At 40.6% G+C, this 20843-nt stretch overlaps 1 protein-coding gene across 1 annotated transcript in view; it reads left to right on the top strand.

Annotated features, from left to right (window-relative positions):
- Positions 1 to 20843, top strand: part of usp6nl (USP6 N-terminal like) — a 102289-nt gene that overhangs the window by 13379 nt on the left and 68067 nt on the right. The gene's annotated exons all lie outside the window — the stretch shown is intronic.

The raw sequence follows: 20843 nt of genomic DNA, 5'->3' as shown, positions 1-20843 counted from the left end.
CTATCCTGAGATAATGTCCAAGCGAACTTGGATCAGATCAACTCAGCTGAAAAACCACAATGACTAATGACACAGTTAATTGCAGTGTTGTCTGAAACAGTATGTAATTGCCAATTTGACTACATTTAGTCAGACAGCAACATTTATGGCAGGTTTTAGTGACAGTATTGGTGACAATATAATTTTGCAGCATAAAAATAACTAATGAGATGATTTTATCTTATTGGCTAAAAACAGATATTGAAAATCTATCTAGATACCCACCTGTTGTTCAAATGTTGTGTTTGTCAGGGGCAACCGATAAGAAGAAACCTTAAAGGAAGGGAAGGGGAGCTAAAACAGCTTGTTTCATACAGAGTATCTGTACTGAAGTCCAGTATGAGATAAATGAGGATTACTTTGAACTGTGGATCATGCAAAGCTACTCTGGTAGAGGTGCTGTTGATTTGGGAAGAATGGACATTTATTAAAAGGATTTTGGTGCTTTGGAAACTCTTATCATAACAGTTTGCAGCATGAATATGATAGCAGATGTCTACAGTGGTTTACTCAAGTTCATTTAACGGAGCTACAGCTGCTTCAAAGGGTCACTGCTGAATCTTATCTTGATTTACTGCCTGCAGCTAAACGTGTGAGATGTTAAGAAAGGAACGGTTTATTTATTCACTCCAGCAACAATAGATTTATTTGCTCTTTGATATCAGGTCACTGCATTTACAGCGCTGCCCTCTCCGACCTTTTCTTCTTTGCCGTTTAGCTCACATTACAGATAGGGGATTGAACGGGAGCCAGCAGCATCTGCTGCTGCCAGCAGTCGCTCTGCACTCTCCAGCGTTTCTCCACGCAGAGCCACAAGGCCGAATATTTGTGTACCAGCAAGCTGGGAGTGGGTTACCAGGGCAACCCAGCACATGTGAGGCATGTACTGGAAGCCGATTGGATTAGACAGACACTTCTGAAGGGGGGGGGGGTGCTAAGAGATTTAACCTGATTACTGATTTTTTTTTTCTCCTCTGCACACACACTCAAAGAGGTGGCGTGTGTGTCAGGAGTGTTTGGATGGCTGATGTGATTTATTGTGAGTGATGTGAATAAAGGGAGTCTTGACTGATGAGCTAAGTCTTGTGCGGTGGAAAAGGTAACCGGCACCTTGGAGGTTTACGCGACTTTGTGTGTGTGTTGTTTTTTGTTTTTTTTTTAATTGATGTGTGTTAGTGTGTAATGCAAAGGTCATGGGAACAATACATTTTAATGTTGTAATATGTTGTCATCTAAGAGAATTGATGCAGATCTGAAAAGAACTCGTGCCACTTGGGCCAAGGTTAAATTGTATATAACTCAGATTCAGGTTTGCATGGATCATAGCAGACTAAACCTTATTGATACAGACAGCTGATGTCAAAAATTCAGCATTCACCTCACTAATGATTACAAAAATAACTAGAAACTAGTGAAAAAAATGCCAATTACCCACATAAATCACCATAATTGTGGACGCTTTTTTGGGAGTTTGTTATACCATTTCCTGGGGGGCAGATAAAATGTGCACGTCTACCCTGACTGCACAAGGAGTTTATTTCTGATTGGATCACTTCCCTCCTTTCTACACAAATGAAGTTCTAATTGGATGTCGTCTCTCTTGTCTTTCATGTCATTTTTATTCATTGATCAAAGTGTCGATAGATTTCATCATAGTTTTTGTCCCCGTGCATTCGTTTTTATTTAGTTATCGATCTGTACACAGAATTTAACCTAATTTCAACCATTCACCAATTGAAATTCGAGCATTTTCTATTGAATAGAGGTCTCTAACATGTCTAGTACACAACTGTTAAGGCTAAAAACTACCACATCTTCAAAAACACAGCATTTGATCAACATTTTATTTAGCTGTGAAATGGCTGGTATCAGAGACATCAACTCCAGATACAGAGATGACATGGATATCTAGTTTAAAAAAATCTTAAACATGTTTATGTCGTTAATATTTGTAGATCTAGATGTAATCTGTGCTACTGTCGCGTTGCGTGTTGCATGGTGAGCTTATCTGCACGAGTCTCTAATAACTTCATCATCCAGTCCTCTGCATTATTGTCTTTCTGTCTTGCAGATTTTTCTAGACCCTTCTTTGACTCCACTTTTTTTAAAAAACATATTTTCAACAGCCTTTCAGGAACTTTTTTCTTTTTTTTTTTGGTTATTGTAAATGTGGACTTTTTGTTTGGATTTGGCATAAAACCTCCCAAAAACTCAAGTTTAACCAAGAGCCAACCTGAATATACGAAACCACCCACCGGCCTGTTGCAGCCTTAAAACAGTATCAGTGTTAAATAAACAATTTAAAAAAGTTGTTAAAAAAAAAGTTAATATCTAACCTTTGTGATGGGATCTCGCTCAAAGGCAGAAAACACAGCAGATGAACAAAGTTGGTGTTTTTTGTTGTCTTAATGGGGCCCGAATGAGCAGCCGGCGCGCTGGGAGAAAGTCTTTTATGTGTTTTCATTATTCATCTCAACCTTTGATAGAGTCACTCTCTCGCCTGGAGGTGGTTGGTGATGTTGATATCCTGGGCTAATTACCTTAATTACCCCCCTATAACACACAGAGCCACCGGCCTTGGCAGGGCGGGGTTAGCCTCCTCTAACAAGTCTCTTCCTCAACCAGGAAGGCTGACTCACTCCAGATGGAAGAAACGGGGACACAATAGCAAGGCTCATCTTTCAACTGCTATAAATGGATTAGACGCTGGATGAGGCTAGGGCTGCCACGATTAGTTGACTACTCACGATTACGTTGACTATCAAAATCGTCTAATTTAATAGTCGACGCGTCGTTTGAAGCTTTGTAAGATCCCAAAAGACGCAGGAATAAGTAGTAGGATTTAAGAGTGTAATAACGGGCCGAAACTCGATAGCTAGCCGGGGGCAAGGCTCACTAGAGCCTGCGAGAACACCGGACTTTATTTATTTTTAGTTAGCATATACCTTAAACACTTAAAGCTGTAAGCTAGTGATAGTTATAAAAGAGCAGATGCATGCTGGTGCAGTAAGCTGTATGTTTTATGTCCAATGGATGCATGATCTGATTAGTCGACTAATCGCAAAAATAATCGGTGACTAGTCGACTATCAAAATAATCGTTTGTGGCAGCCCTAGATGCAGCATCACTGCGGGTGCTGCCTTCTCAGGGTTCTCACAGGAGGCCGGTGGGAGGTTAACTAAGGACCACTGGGTACCCTGGACAGGGTTCAAGCTGTTCACCAAAGGGTCAAAGGAAGTTTTTGTGGTTGTTCATTTTAGATTTTTAGACTATTATGTACGGAAATATAATTGAGTTTGTGTTTCGCAGGTGTGAGAGGGATCTGAATCACCAAGTGGAACTAAAAGCGATATTTTTAGGAAAGGGAAAAAAAAGACCAGGGTCTTGAAATGTCACCACAGGTTGAGCTTTATTTACTCGTAGTCTCTGTGTGTTCATTGTTACACAACACATTTCATTCTGCGCCTTTATTAGATTTCTGTGGTCATCTGCTCTGTATAGCACATGCCTTCAGAGCCGGTGTGATACAACAAATAATACGATCTGTGAACAGAAGAAGCTGTTTGGTGATATAGCACAGAGTCATTATATCTGGAAATAATACACTGCAGCTCTGTCTGTAGCACAATAACTTCCAGCCCTTCCCTGCAGACCAGTAGGAAATGGATTCCCAGCAGAGTGATAACAGTGGAAGGAGAGGAGATTGATGACAAATGAGGAACAGACGTACAAGCTGTGCGATGTTTTATTGCTGTTGTATAAACAGTACAGTTAGTTAAAGGAGGATAATGGCTGTACAGGAGTTTCTATCAGCAGCAACAGTTTGGTGTGTCTACATAAAAACACTTAATAAGCTCCTATTTGTTCTGTTTTGTTAAAGCTTTACTTGTGATTTAATGTATAGCAGGTTGGCTGTTTTATCATAATCTGAATATCCATTAGAGTTATTGAAATGCTTTGCTGTGAAATATTTACAGAGCTCTCATTAAGAAATCTGTAACTAACTGCATGGATGTCAGTAATATTAATGTATGATATGTCTTGTTTTTGTGGTTCTTTTTTAGAAAGATAGATCTTAATTTCTGAATTAGGAACTGTAGCTGGGAGATAATGCAGTGAAAGTAAATGTGATTCTTAAGGAAACATCTCATTTATCTGTCATGCATCTCTGCTCCTGTTCATTTTAAACACTTGTGGAAACAGCAGTTGTTTTTTGGAGAGGTGAAATTTTCCTTTCAGCACCACATGTTTTGCTAATTCCTGATATATCACATGACCTTATGCTTTCAAGTGCGGTGGTTTCACAAACAGACCAGCAGCCACCCAAGATGATCATCGCAGTGGCTACTGGTCTGTTTGTGAATATGCTAACTCTCCCGAACTCCGAAAGAAGCATTTAGATGTAATGCAAGTCTGACTTTCTAACATATGACCGCACATGCGGGATGAGAGTTTGAGGGCAGACATGGACCGTTAACGCCAATCTGTTCACCTGTCCTTCGCCCACACACAGATGTGTACCTTCATCTCTCCCTGTCAGGAGAAGCCTGATGTCATCGCGTGGCGTGCTGGGTCCACAGTGTGTCTGGGCGTGGCGCAGGATAATTATCTTCTTCGTCAAAGCCTCATCTGGTCTCCATCTGCTGGACTCGGAAAGCTTAACCACAGAGCACACAGGGAAACGGTGTTTACACTCACTGCCCTGCTAGACCTGCAGCTTCTATTAAAACTCAAGTCGGTTTGCAGGTTTTTTCCAGCTTTACCCCAACAGTATCACATGTTAACACCTGGCTGCAGCTCCACAAATATACAGCCTTTCTATAGATAGCATCAGTGAAGTTCTGTTGGAAATATTTGTCTGAGCACCCACATGTTGGGTATAGCTCTTGAGGGAAGGGAGAGTGTTATTAACTCCACCATAATTTCCAAGCCTGGGAACTTCGTGAACATAAGCGTGCAGTCCCCACTATGATGCTAATCATGTCGGGTACGTGTCAGCTAATAGCGCTCGTGTCTCCCCGCTGTGCTTGTCATTCTTAGCTTGACACATTCAGATCCAAATAGCTCTTAGCGGGCGTTCAGAGGCAGAATAGAACTGTGTCAAAGCACTGCTTTAAACGAGGCGTGTTAGTTACTGTACTTTGAGATTAGGACCATCATGTTGAGATGCCGTGAATGGCAGTGAAGTTCAGAACCTGTGCTGAACACTGCAAAGATTATGATCATAACCAAAGCCAAACAATGAGGAACTGAGTTTACAAAAAAAAAGCAGACAAATGAAGCCGAGGCTAAAAACCAGAGTTCCTGGAGAGGCTGATGAGACACCTAGACTCCCATTTTAAATTCTGAACTATACAATAAAATACAGATGCTTATAGCCTGGAGCAAAAAGCTTGTGTCTCTGGTGAGCCACTTCTGATGCAAGTTAAATCCCTGTTTTATGTTTATGGTATGTCTGTTAGTAATTAGTATCCTTGTCGTAACTGATCAGTTAGGGCTTTATCTTTTCCTCCATTTATGGTGATGACAGCCATCGATGCTAAAATCAAGGCTTTAGAACAGGGCGTCATAAATAAATGGCTATGTGAAGCTGTGATATACAGTTTATAATGGTACAACAAGCAGTGAGCCAGGCTGACCACAGTGGTCTCATTAAAAGCTAAAGCTAAATCAGATGGTTTGTACTTTGGGTATTTGGCTTATATGCAGAGTTATTATAGTTTTGATTGCAAAATCTTTATTTCACATCTAGTTTTAGTTAGTTTAGCTTAGTTCGCTATAATAAACCATCTTATTTGCTAGTTTATTATAGTAGTTGTAGTTGTAGTATAGTTAAGTTGCAGCCAGCAGCTTGTTAGCTTAGCGTAAAGTTTCAAAGACTAGAACCTGAGAATTTATTCCAGTCGCTCTGACAAAATTACAAACAAAAAACGGGGTTTCTCACTGACTGTGGTTTAGTTAAGTACTTAAAAGATCTGAAGGATTTCTAAAGCAGCAGAGCTGTTATTGCTGCAGGCTGTTTCTTAACGTCTGAGCTATTGCACAAATCTAAGTTTTGTCCGGTCCTATGTTCCCTTTTTTTCCTTTTCTTTTGCTTGGTTTGTGTTGGTTTAGCTGATGACACCACATCCCTGAAAACACTCGGAGGCAGCATTTGTTCTTGTGTTCATTGTGTTTTTCCCGTTAAGCTCTTAAGCCCTGAAGTGATGATGACACGTCTCCTGGTGTGAAATGTGTCCTCTTACTTTACAGCAGCTCCAGATAGTTGAAGCGTCTGTGCCCAAAGAATGACTCGAAGCTAATTATTGGCGAGATTGGAATTTGTTTGCGTTGGAAAAGCACCTTAGAAAGCAGGGCCGTTTCGGTTTATTGTTGTTACGCAGGTCGGGTAGGTTTATTAGCCCGCTGTACTTCCTCTACTTCAAGGACCTGTTGCCTCAAGCATGCTGTGCATTTGAACTTGTACAGAGTCTAGGGATTAGGATTAGTCCAGATTTTATAACGGATGACATACTGTTTTCATTAATGCTGCTGTGGCACATCTAAGGGCTCCCACAGAAAGGAAGTGAGGCATGCGCCCCTAGCGTGGCATTAACGCTGCAGATGTGATGAATTTTCTCTGCAGCAGCAAAATGATCATCAAATCAGTGATGTTTACTCCCCAAATGCTACTTGTTGTTGTTTTTGCACAGACTCTTCTGTTTCTGTTCTTTTCTCTCTTCTTTTTTTTTTAAACTTGCAGTTAAATTTGTTTTGCTGTCTGCTTTATCGGCTTAACACAGAGATTCAACCAAAGCAGAAGCTGGGAAAATGAAAGCCATTCGCTTCAGAGCAGAAACCATAAAATAGGAATTGATTATTTGTCTTCACAGCGTTGCTTCCCATTCTTATGTGTTGTGATAGCAGCAACCAAAACAGTTGCAATTTGAACAAATTTGTACTTTGAAGGACTTTGTTCATTATTTATAGCTCATTATTTCTGTTCAGTTCAGTTCAGTACACCTTGCTAGTATCAGATTTGACCTTATTTTGCCTTCACAGCTACAGTGGGGCAAAAAAGTATTTAGTCAGCCACCGATTGTGCAAGTTCCCCCACTTAAAATGATGACAGAGGTCAGTAATTTGCACCAGAGGTACACTTCAACTGTGAGAGACAGAATGTGAAAAAAAAATCCATGAATCCACATGGTAGGATTTGTAAAGAATTTATTCGTAAATCAGGGTGGAAAATAAGTATTTGGTCACCTCAAACAAGGAAAATCTCTGGCTCTCACAGACCTGTAACGTCTTCTGTAAGAAGCTTTTCTGTCCCCCACTCGTTACCTGTATGAATGGCACCTGTTTGACCTCAACCCCATAGAAAATCTGTGGTGGGAGTTGAAAGTCCGTGTTGCTCGGCGACAGCCCCAAAACATCACTGCTCTCGAGAAGATCTGCATGGAGGAATGGGCCAAAATACCAGCTACTGTGTGTGCAAACCTGGTAAAGACCTATAGTAAACGTTTGACCTCTGTTATTGCCAACAAAGGTTATGTTACAAAGTATTGAGTTGTATTTTTGTTACTGACCGCTGTCATCATTTTAGGTGGGGGAACTTGCACAATCGGTGGCTGGCTAAATACTTTTTTGCCCCACTGTAATTTAAGTCTTCATAGCATAAATTTAACAAACATTCCTCATAGATTTTGGTCAATATTAACATGACAGCATCACACGGTTGCTGCAGATATGTCGGCTGCACATCCAATCTCCCATTTCTCTGCATCCCAAATGTGCTCTACTGGACTGAGGTTTGTGACTGTGGATGCTATTTGAGTCCAGTGAACTCATTGCCATGTTTAATAAACCAGCTGGAGATGATTTGAGCTTTGCAACATTCTGCATTATTTTGCTAGAAGCAGCAATCCAAAGATGAACACTGTAGTTATAAACAAATTGACGTGGTCAGTAACAATACTGAGCGATGCTCAGGTGGTGCCGCCAACATTGGTACAACAATTCTAAATGCGTATTCTATGTCATCCTTGTCACTATCAAGTTATTTACCATATAACCACTTTCTTAAAATTTTTTTATTGATGGTACTTGGGACGACGCAGAGTCATCACAATCACTTCCCTAGATAATCAAAGATCAATCAGTTTTAGGAAGTTGTGTAGTTTTCCTATTAGGACATCAGGAGAGATTCATGTTGTTCTGGTGTTTGAATCCATTTTGCCCTTGTGTTTGATGTAGTCTCTAAGTTTCAAGTCATACTACAATATTTTGGAAAGTATTTCAAGTCTGCGTTTGAAGACCTGGGAAACTTTTGATGTGTGAGTCACCAGTCTAGATTCATTACAGGACTAAGATTCCTGAAATATTTTGGATTCACTTGTAAATTTAGCCGGGGTGTAATTTCAGCAAATACAGGGGTGAAGGTGGAAAAGTAATCTTCCCCCAATCCTCCTCCTCTTTTCTCTCTCCTTTCCACCACTGCACATGGTCTGCTGCCATGTTTTATTTTATGTCTTGCCCGTGTGTCCTCTATGACGCTCAGTGGCCAGCCGCTCTCTCTGTCTTTTCCTGCAGTTGTGAAAGATGCTTGGCTGCCGTGTTTGTGGTCACAGAGTTTGTGTGTGTGTGTGTGTTGGGGTTGGTTGGTGGTGGTGGTGGTGGGGGGGTGTTACAGGAAGGAAGCTTTGCTGGAATATGATTACATCTTCCAGTAAACAAGGCAGCAGGAGGAAATGGATCCAAAGACCCTATCCTCAGGGCATCACGGTGCAGATACTAAAGCTGGAGAGAGAGATTTAATGGGTAATATAAAGTTACCGAGCGAGCACATGTGCCCTGATACACGGCTTTGAGAATCAGACCTGACCAGTTATTGGTTTCTTTCTAGCCAAATCTTTTCTTACCAAGATGCTGACTCCATTGGTAGGTGCAAGCTCTCACAGCTCCACAGAATTTGGCTTCTTTTTCCTTTCATTCTTTTTTTTTTTTTTTTTTTTTTTACTTTTACATCTTATTGTTTCTTTATATACATGGGGATTGAAGGTTCATCCAGTTACCTGTTAAGTAGTCTTTGAAAGTGCCTGTGCTTTTTAAACCTGGTATGTTAGGTAAACACTGTCTACAGTGCTTCTTCATATTATTGATTATTATTACATCAGTCTCCTCGCCGCACCTTGCTGTGATGTCTGGCTTTTTTCAGATTAATGATAATGAATGAATGATAAAAAATCTGTGTGCATTAAAGTAAACCTGTTGATTGTAGCAGCTTCTGTGATTCAGTGTTAAAATAATCCTTCTTTCACAGCTCATCCTCTGACTGAAACAAGCCATTTTTAGCTCAAGAGGACTTTGTTCTGATTGGCTGCCCCTCAGAAACATAAGGTTTTGACAGCAGTTGGGCGGGGCTTGTGCGCTCACAGAGATTACTTGTACATGTCCTGACCTCACAGCATTACTAGCCCTGTTCCAGCATTGTAGCGGTATGTTTACCATAGGAAATAAGGAAAAGCGTAATAGGTGCCCTGCTTTCACGTATAAAATGCAAGTTTCCTTCATGGACAATGACATGAACTCCATAACTTCCTGAAACCCACTCGGCTTCCTGAAAATCAGTCTGTCAGAAATAATTAAATTATCCTGTTGTAGTTGGTATGAACTTACAGAATCATTCCAGCTTTCTTACATTTATGTATGTGTACAGTTCAGGGCTGCAGAGGGAAACATGTTTTCTGTAACAACTGCCTTTATTTCCCATGATGCCTTTTGTGGAATGAGTAGTCACTCTGTCATCCACTGGAGCAGCCCTTAGCCTTTTTATTAGTTTTTATTTAATTAATCTATGTATTGAGCCTCCACAGAGGTGCAACTGCTTCTATGATATGTATGTGTGTGTGTATGTATATATATATATATGTGTATATATATATATATATGTGTATATATATATATATATATATATATATATATATATATATATAATTAAAATAAACATATATTTATTTGCTTTATTTTTATGGACAAATAGAATATAGGGCAATGAGAACCTGGCAGTAAGAGTTTGTCAAGTTTTGCCAAGTTTGTCAGCCCAACAGTTAAAAGTCCAAATATTGAATTGACTGACATGGAGAACTGACAAAAGAATATTTTATATCCTGGAAACTTTGATAAAAAAGATGCACTAAAATAGTTTCAATTTTTCTTGGACACTTAGATTTATTGGTTTAATTCTATTCCTTTATATCTGGAGAAAGATGGAGCAAATGCCTGACTTTTATGCAGCAGTTGGATGGCGACTTGTTGTTGCTGAAATTGTTGATGGGTTTAATTTCCTGCTTATGTAAACATGAGATCCCTGATGAGGGACAGCCTCTCGGTGCTGCTGTGGTTGTCATTGTATTTTTCCACAATCTTGTTTCAGCTCTTAACACGCTTCTTCAGTCTGTGTATTTTTATCCCGGTTGATACAGTGATGGTTACTTCAGTTTATTATTTATTATTATTTGTTTTATTGTTTATTTTGTCAGGAAACCTGCATAAAATTATAAATATAAAAAAAGGAAAAATAACTAGCTGATAGCTAATTTCCATCTGGAGCCTCTGGGCAGGTAATCATACTATTGAACAAGCTATAAAATACAAATACATGTCTGAAATAATAGATACAAGTTGTGAAATACAATCAAATGTGCAGAGAAAACCTAAAAACCCTCCAGGCACACGAAGCACACTGTGAAACCTGTGTAAATGGCCAGGTGTTCCCATCAAAATATGAAGCTAATCAAAAGAAAAGGGTCAGATAACTGCTGGATTTGATTAATGTGGACATAAATAACACCAACAGTCACCTCAGGGTGCTTTACATTAAAAGACCCTACACTATTTGAGCAAGCACTTGGTGACAGTGGGAAGGAAAAACTATTTTAACAGGAAGAACGAGGCTTAGGGAGGGGCAGCCATCTGCCACAACCTGTTGGGGGGGTCATAGGTGGAAGAGGTGCTGATAAGCACAGGAAACCTGGAACCAAAGTAACTGAAAGCTATCCAAGCCAATGGGAGCTCCTTCGAAGTTAAAGAGAGCGGGAAGGAAAGACACACAATTTCAAGCAGAGATTTCCCTTGAGATGGACCTGTTTCATACCTTTGTCATCGCTCCTTTAATCCTTCATTCTACAAAATGAAATGCTTACAACACTTTTGAATGCTGAAGCTTTTATTTGTCTCACACTGGGTTGGCCTATAAAACATCAGATGTAGTCAGGAGACAAATGGATAAAATGGACTTGTTATAGACAAGTCGTCCTGCAGCAGAGGTTATAAGACCGAGTCAGGTTGTCTTGGTTGAAGCATATTTTGTGTGCTGGGCAGTCAGTTTGGGGGTGGGTGTTTAAAAAGCCCCGAGGCAGTCATAACTAGCCTCTCAGAGCTGCCAAATTAGCACTTCCAGTTGGTTATTTCATTGCTGCTTGGCAATTTTTTTCCCCTGTACTGTTGCACTTTTATCAAGTTTTCCAGCAGCATTATTTAGCTGCTTTGGGGTTTTTTTCCTGATGGGGGACAAAAAAACAGTTGACTACATTTTTGATCATACCCTCGAGACTAGGGATGGGTACCGGTGTCTGGTGCCATGATGGCACCGGTTCTGACATAAACGGTAGTAACCAGACCGAAAAGCAGCGCACATTTCGGTGCTTTATTTCGGTGCTTTTTTTTCCTGAGCTGTGATACACTTCTAGCCAATCATTTTACGTTTCCGAGGATAGTAGGCGGGGCCAGGTACGTACGTTCTGTTAGAGCAGAGCTACAGATTAAAAATGTCCAAGGCGAAGCGGTCAAAAGTCTGGCTGTACTTCACAGCAAAATATGCAAACTCAGCAGCCTGCAACAAGTGCTTTAAGCTGATACTGTGATACTGTCAAAGGAGGTAACACCTCGAATCCGATGAAACACCTGGCGACGCATAGCGTTTTTTTTAAAAGCCCAGAAATGCGCCGTATTTGATAGCTTGCTGCGAGACCTCACACCGAGCACATCTACTGCGGGTGGGTTGCCTGTTATGCAACATCCCCCAAAAACACGAAGAGGAGAGTCCTGGCCCCTAGCCCTGCCAGTGTAGCAGAAATGATGACGGATGATGATGCAGCAGCAGCCGTTCTTCTCTGCGTGAGTAGCTTAATGTTGTTCGTGTGTAATTTACGTTGAGTAGGCTAACCACGTTATTACATTAATGCATGTAAGGTGAACTAGCAAACATCATCATAGCTACATGCGGCTGTCTTCTTGTTTGATGGCAGATACTCCCTTCACCCTGGCCAAAAAGGCTAAAATGACCAAAGAAAAAGTGGAAAACAGTTAAACATGAGAGGTTTAGGACAAAGTTTGTGTTTTTTCCATTGTTTAAGCACTGCTTCCAGCTAAGAGTGATGCCATATATGCCCCATAGCTGCAGAAAAGGCTAACATTGTTATCTTTTTACAAAAAGCAGCTGAACATGAGAGGTTTTTGGACCAATTTTGTGTTCTCCATTCTTTAAGCACCGGTTTGAGCACCGTTTGAGCACCGGCACCGTTTCAAAAGTACCGATTTGGCACCGGTATTGGATAAAACCTAAACGATACCCATCCCTACTCGAGACAGCCATAACTTAGGGAAGCTGCACACAGAGTAATTGACATTATCAGTGCATAAAATATGAAGATTTGACTTTCATATCAGGATGCAGAGACCTGTGGCGCATTGTACGTTCAGTTGCTGACAGCTATTTCTTAAAAATTCATCTAGCTGATTGATTTAAACCACTGAACTGGTTCACCCGATGAATAGCATTAGACCAACTGACTGCTAACTGAAGAAAAGAAGCTGCCATGTGCTGTCTGCAGCAGGCAGTCATTTTAATGGAAAACACAACGTTGTTTTTTTTTTAAATAAATAATTTATATTTTAAACAAGATAATTGTACCATAAGAATTTAAGATCAACTGACACAAATTGCCTCCCTCTTTTTCGTTGGCTTTCTCCTTCACAGACGCAATCAAATGATGTTGCTTTGCCACCGTCTCCCCATGGCTTCACTGTATTTAGTTGCCATGGTGAGCCGAGCAGCTCTACTGTTTTTCATCAACGGCGCTCAGAAAGTTTGAGGCATCAATACTTAATGTCTGGACATCAGACAAATGGGAGCTGGTACAACAAAGAAACCCTTGCTGTGCTTAAGAGTGTGGCTTTTATGATGTTTCTGCTCTTTGGGAACGTGGTGTGAATTCACCCACATTTCCCTCCACTTTGTTGTTGTCCTCAATCCAGTTGAATTTGATAACAACTGATGTTCTCGTGCTATGAAACTGTGGCGCAGTTAAAGTTGGTATTGTACTCACGTCGTGTAAAAACTCTAGGTGTGCGTTGCATCAGGCTCACTGAAAGCAGGAAAAAATAAACTACAAGGTTGATTTGGATTAAACCTTTTAAAATGGCGCATCAGCAAAGAGAGAGCACAATGAGATCATATGTCTGTGAAGGTTCTCAGTCATCCAGGTCATCGTAGTCAAAGGAGCTCTTTGGTGGGGTGTCACAATCAGCCAAGGTTTCAGATGAACCCACTGTGAGACCTAATAACTCAAATGTGTTAAATGTAAGAAGTAGGAATAAAAGTAAAAAAATATGCTCAAGTAAGGTACAGATACCTGCAAAATCTACTTAAGTACAGTAACAAAGTATTTGTACTTCGTTACTTATCACCTCTGATTAGTATTGTAACAACATCTCTAACGACACAGCCATGAGTCATGTTAGTTACAGCTGTTATTTGTCTGTCAGTGTTAGACAGACAAATAATGTCGTGCTCCTTCCTGCATGCATTTACATGGTGTGTTGTAAACTAGACTTGGCTGACCACATTCGCACAGTTTATCTAAAAGTAGGTGAAGCAGAGGTAAAGCCAAGCTTTGATGTATTTTAAGTGAGTCCGAAAGTAAGCATTTACTTTGTAAATATCAAAACAGGAGTATGCAGGTGAAGGAATAACGACAAAAAACCTGAGTTTGAATTTAGACAGCAGCTCCCCTTTTGGTTTTTAAGCCCTGCCATCAGACATTTTAAGAGCTTCGTGCACCTAAAAAAATGAAGTTATGGTCTCATTTGCTTGCTTTAAGTGTTACTGAATACAATAACGTGTTTATTTTGTAAATTGTGCTAATTTGAGTAAAAAAGGAAAGGAAGGTAAAGCAGTGTAAGCTTTGCTGTGGATTTCAGTTAGTCATGTGCTCCTCGCTGGTCACAATCTCTCTCTTTTTTTCTTTTTTTTTTTTAAGTCAAATGCACAACTATTACAAATGAGCACACAAGCATGGTGACTTAACAATTCGTAACATATCTTATCAGCTCTTAAGAAGCCACATTTGCAGCCTCCCACAGTCACAGTGAGCAATTATCTTACAGTAAACCCGGGAAAGGCCACAGCACTCCTTTCTGAATCCCACAGTCACTGACAAACATCTCCCCACCCGTCAGCCCGTGATAAACGACGCACAGCCTATCGACCAGTGTCAAGTAGGATACACCTGATCGACTGCGTGATGTATGAATGTGTTCGTGTGAGAGTGAGAGAAGAGAAGAAGGGAGTGAGCGTGAAGCATTGTGGGGAATATTTGTAGACTCCCACCTTGGTGAGGCGGTCACCGCGAATGTCTGACTGTACATACATCAAACATCAGCTCAATCTTCCTTACCCAGCATCCTCTGCTCCTGCCTTAATGACTCTTTGTTGATCTGTGTGTAGCTTTGTCTGCTTAAACAACACACAAACACGCTAATGCTCGCAAACACGTCACAGCTGATCAATGGGAGGCTGGGTCATGCTGCCCTGGGAGAGTTTAGCTCTCAGGGAGGTCTGGACCTTAATGTGTACTTACATCAGAGTTGTACTGATTTATCGGCTTTCTGATATACTCGCCTTTGGTTAAGACAATATTTGGAGTTTTCCTGCTTGAACTTCTAGAACATGAACTTCTTAATTTTGTCGGCTTTATCTTGCCAGTCAAAGCCTGAAAGAATCTTTGAGTTTACTGTGTGTACCAAAGTACACTTACTGTGCTTGCGGTTTATTTGCTCTACAGTCTAAACCCAAACATAGTGTAGCGTAGTAGAGAAATACTGCTGTTATTCTGTTTACCCCCATGTATTGCACATCTTTATGTCCATGTTTATTCCCACAGCACCAATGCTGTAGGGTGATAAATGGTCTAGGATTTTTCAACAAGAAACGCTCAAAGACAGATTCTGGATATTCAAATAAACTGCCTTAACTTGACTTTGAACAAGATGGAGCAAATGTGATTTCATGTCCTCCCTCACACACATTTTCTGGATATTTCATGCTTTTATGGGTATTATAAGAAAAATGTTGAGGTTCGATTGCAGTCGGTTACACTTGGAGATGAGTAAGTTCAAGGAAAATTGCAGTTTGAGGAATGAAAAGCAACAAATGTCCCTGAGCAGGCTCTTAACTAGAGACGACTAGCCTTAAACTACTTGGGTGCCCCAAGTCAAATTAATTTTACTTCAAAAAATGTCTTCCAAGGTTTCAGAATCTGTACTGCATATGATACCCTCTATACTTGCAGCTGAACGAGGAGCAAAAGGAAAAAGAGCTGGGTGAAGTAACAGTGCCATTATAAAGCAGACAATAGAAGTTCAAAATGTAATAAATTGTAGGTTATAAGATGTACTGAACCAGTTCTGTTGGAACTGAAAGAATGAAACTTGATTAATCTGCAAATTCACCAGAGAACACCACTTATGACTCATGTGATTGTTGTTTACAAACCTCGGTTGGTGTTTTACGGGGCAGCGCAAAGCCTGAACAAACCACACAGAAAAATGCAGCAAATTATGCCAAACCGTTGTGGCTCAAAGCGAGGAAACACACCATGCAGTCAGCCAAAGTGACAGTGAAATATGCTCAAGTCAGATCTGCTGTTAAGCATATGATTCACTTTGTTTAATTATATAATTATATGCTTATATAATTACACGATGCGCTCTGTGCGTGGTGGGAAGGTTTAACTGAAATATAAAGGTTAATAATGTTTAAAGCCAAATTGTGATTTAGTTGTAGTGCACCTTCACTGTTTTTGTTATTATTATTATTGCTATTATTATTTTATCATTATTAACCTGGTTTTTGAAGTGAATAACTCAAACAATTAAAGACTAAAGAGCAGTCAGCCAGCTCTTTGCAACCACCAGTCACTAAGAAATGTGTGTTCTGCAACCAGTTGGTGAGCAGTTGGTGAAAATTGATGTAAGTCTAGTCACACAGACCTCATAGTAACCACAGGTTGGCTTGCAACACCATCAACCTCTTTGCAGTTATTTACAAACCTTCGCCCAACTGTCTGGGAGTGATTGTAGTGAGTCTCAGACAGGTTGGCGAAGGTTTGTAAATAACTGCTGTCTAATTTATAAATGCAGACAGATTTCAAACACATTGCAAAACAGTGTGATACGTCTCGCTATGTCGACTCCCACGCAAGGTTGCAGAGGACATCAGTCATTTTGAAGTTAAACTGACATCCTGTAGCAATAATTTGTGGGGGAATTTCTGAATTTCTGACTTGAAGCTGACACACCAAAGGTGGTCTGAAGTGATCAGTCTGCAACTGATTGCAAATGGTTGCAGACCTGTTTCCTATCTGGTATTGATCCTCATAAGGAAACAACCAAGGGTAATAATATCGCAAGTTAATTGCACACAGTTGCAATAATTTCAGTCATATCGTGGTCTCCAACCCCTTGTTTCTCTGGTGTGACTGTCCTCACTGCTCAAACCGTTTATTTTCATACAACTATCAAATTACTTTGCCTTAAAGGGTTGTGGTTTTATACCATTAAATAACAATAATAATTGAAGCAATTATCTTGGGCGTGTGGATAAATGTTACTATTGGGCCACAAAGAGACATCCTTTCTTTAAAAACAGGCCTAATTTTAGGCTCAGGTGTGCTTCAGGTTATAATAACAACAGTTTGTTACCAACTATTAGTTAAGGGTGCAGTCGGTGATGTGGGGAACGCAGGGCAGGTGCTGCTGGAAAATTTAACAGTACGGTATGTAACAAGCCATGAAGGACAGCGGAACTCTGGCCGAAGCCTGATTGGTCCAAAGGCTACGCACTTGAAGCAGGAAATGACATGGGGAGGGCAAACAGGAAATGCGAGGCAGAGCGGCGAAGTTGTTCCAGCATGTTTTTCTTTTCTGGCCGTTCCCATTCCCTCGCTCGCCGCTGCACAACGCCAGGCTGCGAGAGGAAGGAGAGGGAGGAAAGGGAGTGAGAGAGTCAACTAGAGGAGGGCATTTTGGGGAAATCCCTCCCCCGCCCCTTTCAACCCTCACCCCTGTCCACAGACATTGAACCCTTGTGAAGCTTTCAAACTGCTGACTCAAAACTGGCTGTTGTGACGTGCAGAGGGCTTTGAGTTCACTGGTTCGCTGGTTACAGAAGATTGTTTTTTTTTAAATTGTTTTTACTGCCATCTGCGTGGAAAACACCCTGAAACTTTTTCAGATATTATGTGATACCCCAGCTCTGTGCTGTGTCTGTCGGGTGGACAGAAACATGTCTCCGGTAGGATGATGCTGCTACATACCTGTAGGAGGTGTAAGTAGAAATAATCCTTGTAATAGCAGAACCGTGGCCACTGTTCCTACCTGCTTTATTGAATACATTCATGCTGTACTCTGAAGAGTCTTGTCAAAAAACTATTTAGCTGGCCTAATCTCCAAATTTGTTTTAATAGTGGAAGAAAAATGGTGGCTATAAAAGTGTTTGACAGAATTATAACCTGTCTGTGGAGTTCCCCTCCACTCTACGGATTGATTTAAGGCCTTTTAGACCTTTTATGTGGATATGCAGCCCTCATCTTTATTGTTCTGATCCACTCTTGCTACTCAGCCTAATTTCCTGCACTCTTCAGTTACCTTTCAGGCAACAAATGTCTAACAAAACAATTGATGAGTGGAACATCCCCATCTCCAGCAATTATTTCGACTCTACGAGCATGTTTCTACCAAAGTACGAGCTAATTTACAAGACAGCACGCGGTGTGATGAGTTGGTCATGTTCTTATAGTTGTTGCCGCGTCTCATCGGTATTCAGCAGCGGGAGCGCCGTGACGCACTGAAGCGCAGGAGGCAACATTAATCAATGGGGCGAGCAATCAGCACCCAGCCTAATTCAATCACCCCTCCAACAGAATGCTGCCATTAGGACAACAGAGGCGTGCAAGTGTGTGTTTGTGTGTCTGTGTGCTTGTGTGCTGTTGTGTCCGTTTGATTTGTTCGCATGCTGGTCCCTACGCCAGCCACTCAGCTGCCGCCACACCGACAACCCGAAACAAACCCCTTTATAGAGGGAAGACGGAGCGGATCGAGACCATTATGGAGATGAGTGCTGTCTAAAATTGGAGATGCCACTTTCTTGCAGTCCACAATCGAGACAGAAGATCAGATGTGAGGCCAGAGAGATAACAGTGTAGTTGTTGTTGTCATTTTCTGCAGAGGAAGCTGAGATTGAGACAAAGAAGTGCTGTGAAGCAAAAAAGTTTTCTCTCTTTCTTTCGTAACAGGCAGCAAAGATGGGAGTCGTGTTAAGTATATGGCGTCTGGACTTTAAAGCTTCTGTCCCTCTCTCTGTCTCCTTTGGGTAATATGTAACTTAATATGTTATTCCCTGTAATCTCCCACTACTCTGGCTATTGTTTTACTACATCCTACATCATCTTCCTTCCTTCCTTCACCTATTATCACCATTATCACTCTACTATATGGTTTTCCTATAGAAATGATCCAGTCAGCATTGGGCCTTAAAAATGCAAGGCTCAACATTTTTAATGACTGTGTGAAAATTAAATTGATCAGTTTATTATTATTTTACCAGGAACATATCAGAGAGTTTACAGACTAACTCGCTGTTTTAATATCTGCCTTAAAAATGATACAACTTTAGTGTTGTATCAGCTTGTCATGCACCATTTGGCACAGCTGTATTGAAGACACAACTCTATGGCTGTGTCAGTCTTTCCATCCATTTCAATTATATATAAGCGGTTTTGTTCAGATAGACGGAGATGCTGCAATGGCTTGGAAAGATGAGACTTTCTGGAAATACCGCAGCAACTTTTTTGAATCCTGCTTCAGCTGTTTCTAATCCTGTACCAGCGCTGATGTGAAGATTTATTTTCTGAGTTGTAACATCTATCATTGAAGAGAAGACTGGAAATCTGTACGAATCAGAGAAATTAAATTAAGTTTATAAGCTAATAATCCTAAAATATTAGTGAGAGAACTCTGTGAGGAAGCATTTGGCAATATTGGGGAAGAAGAAATTCCTTTTACGATGAAGAGATCTTTGCATGGCTGCCAGTGTTGTGAAACAACCACAAATATTCAAAGTGCCATTATCAGTAAAGAAGACAGAGGAATAACTAAAAATGATGGGCAAGCAGAGGGAGAGCTAGAAGCTTTTTCTATAATAGCTAAGTGTAGCGGTAGCTGACCTGAAATTCCCGAAATAAAAAAATGATATGTGTGTACTTGGCAGCGGTGCAAACCGAAAACAGGAACTTAACATCAGTTCATTGCTGCAAAAATGCCTCCAGTGTTTTTGTGTTAACCTATGCCAACCTGTTTCAAGTCCGACCTGTTTTCCCGCTCTCCACAGTCATCTCTGTCTCCGCTTTCCAAAATCCAAGATCGATGACCCAATTCCAGCACTGACAGCATGCCTGTTGCGAGTTTGAGTGAAGAAAGCCTCAGACAAGCTGAGCTCTTATCTGGCCTGTAGATTAAAGAGGTGATGAATCCGAGGCTTGAGCGGACTTACAGTATCTCTCCATTCTCAGTCAAAGTGGGCAAACTCGTGAAAGACCTGTATTGATCTGTTGCCCATTTATGACTGGATCTGTGGGTGCTGAGAGTCAGGGCTCCATCGATACCTTGCTCCTTCAAACCTGCCCAATCCAGCTCCAGTGATAGCAGCTCAATCCATATCTCTGCAGGCGCCCTGCACCTCGCTCCCATTGCTCACAGTTTGTCTTACTCACCTTACACTTTAGACTTTGCCTCACATGTGTGACTCTTTTTATGATCAACCTTTGAAATTCAGAAATGTAAAGCCAGTAAAACATGTCAGAAGATTACATATTGATTGTTGGGAAGGCTCTTTTTTGTAAAAGTTGAAGAAAGGTGAGGATAAGGTTGGAGTTGATTGTAAATCCAGCCATATATTGGACCACACACCCATGTACAAAGAATAATACCCTCCATGTGTAATGTGAAAAAAATGTTCTTTTTAAATAGTGTCTTTATGATGCTAAGACTTAACTTTTGAATAAGGTTAAACCTCTTTAATTCATTGTGACAGCTGACAATGGAAAAATATGTAAGCAATGTCATTAATAGTAAACTGAGTCATTATCATAGCTGTAGTTCTTGCTCCGTAAGTTGAACCCATTTCATTTTTAGGTCTCACACTTTGTAGTGTTTCAAATAGAGCCGCAAAAGATACACCATAAATTAAAGATGTGTTGTATTTGAATATATAAATGGCTCATTAAATATGCATGTAGGCTATAAATGAAATATTCATTAAGCTTTTATAATGCAGCAGTGCAAATATATTTGATCAGTATATTTAATAGTATAATTACTGAGATTTGTAAACATGACAAAGATAATGTAAAAGAATCCATTCATATTTCAGGCCAGACTGGAGCAGTCTAAGCAAAGAGCAGGAAGCATCCTAGTCACATGCCTAA

The sequence above is a fragment of the Aulonocara sp. 'chitande type north' Nkhata Bay genome, linkage group LG17, assembly GCF_057382095.1.
Source record: "Aulonocara sp. 'chitande type north' Nkhata Bay isolate Kocher_YH1m ecotype deep benthic linkage group LG17, A_spYH_male_GT1.1, whole genome shotgun sequence".
Classification (NCBI taxonomy): Eukaryota; Metazoa; Chordata; class Actinopteri; order Cichliformes; family Cichlidae; genus Aulonocara; species Aulonocara sp. 'chitande type north' Nkhata Bay.
This window is presented reverse-complemented; position numbering and strand designations above follow the sequence as displayed.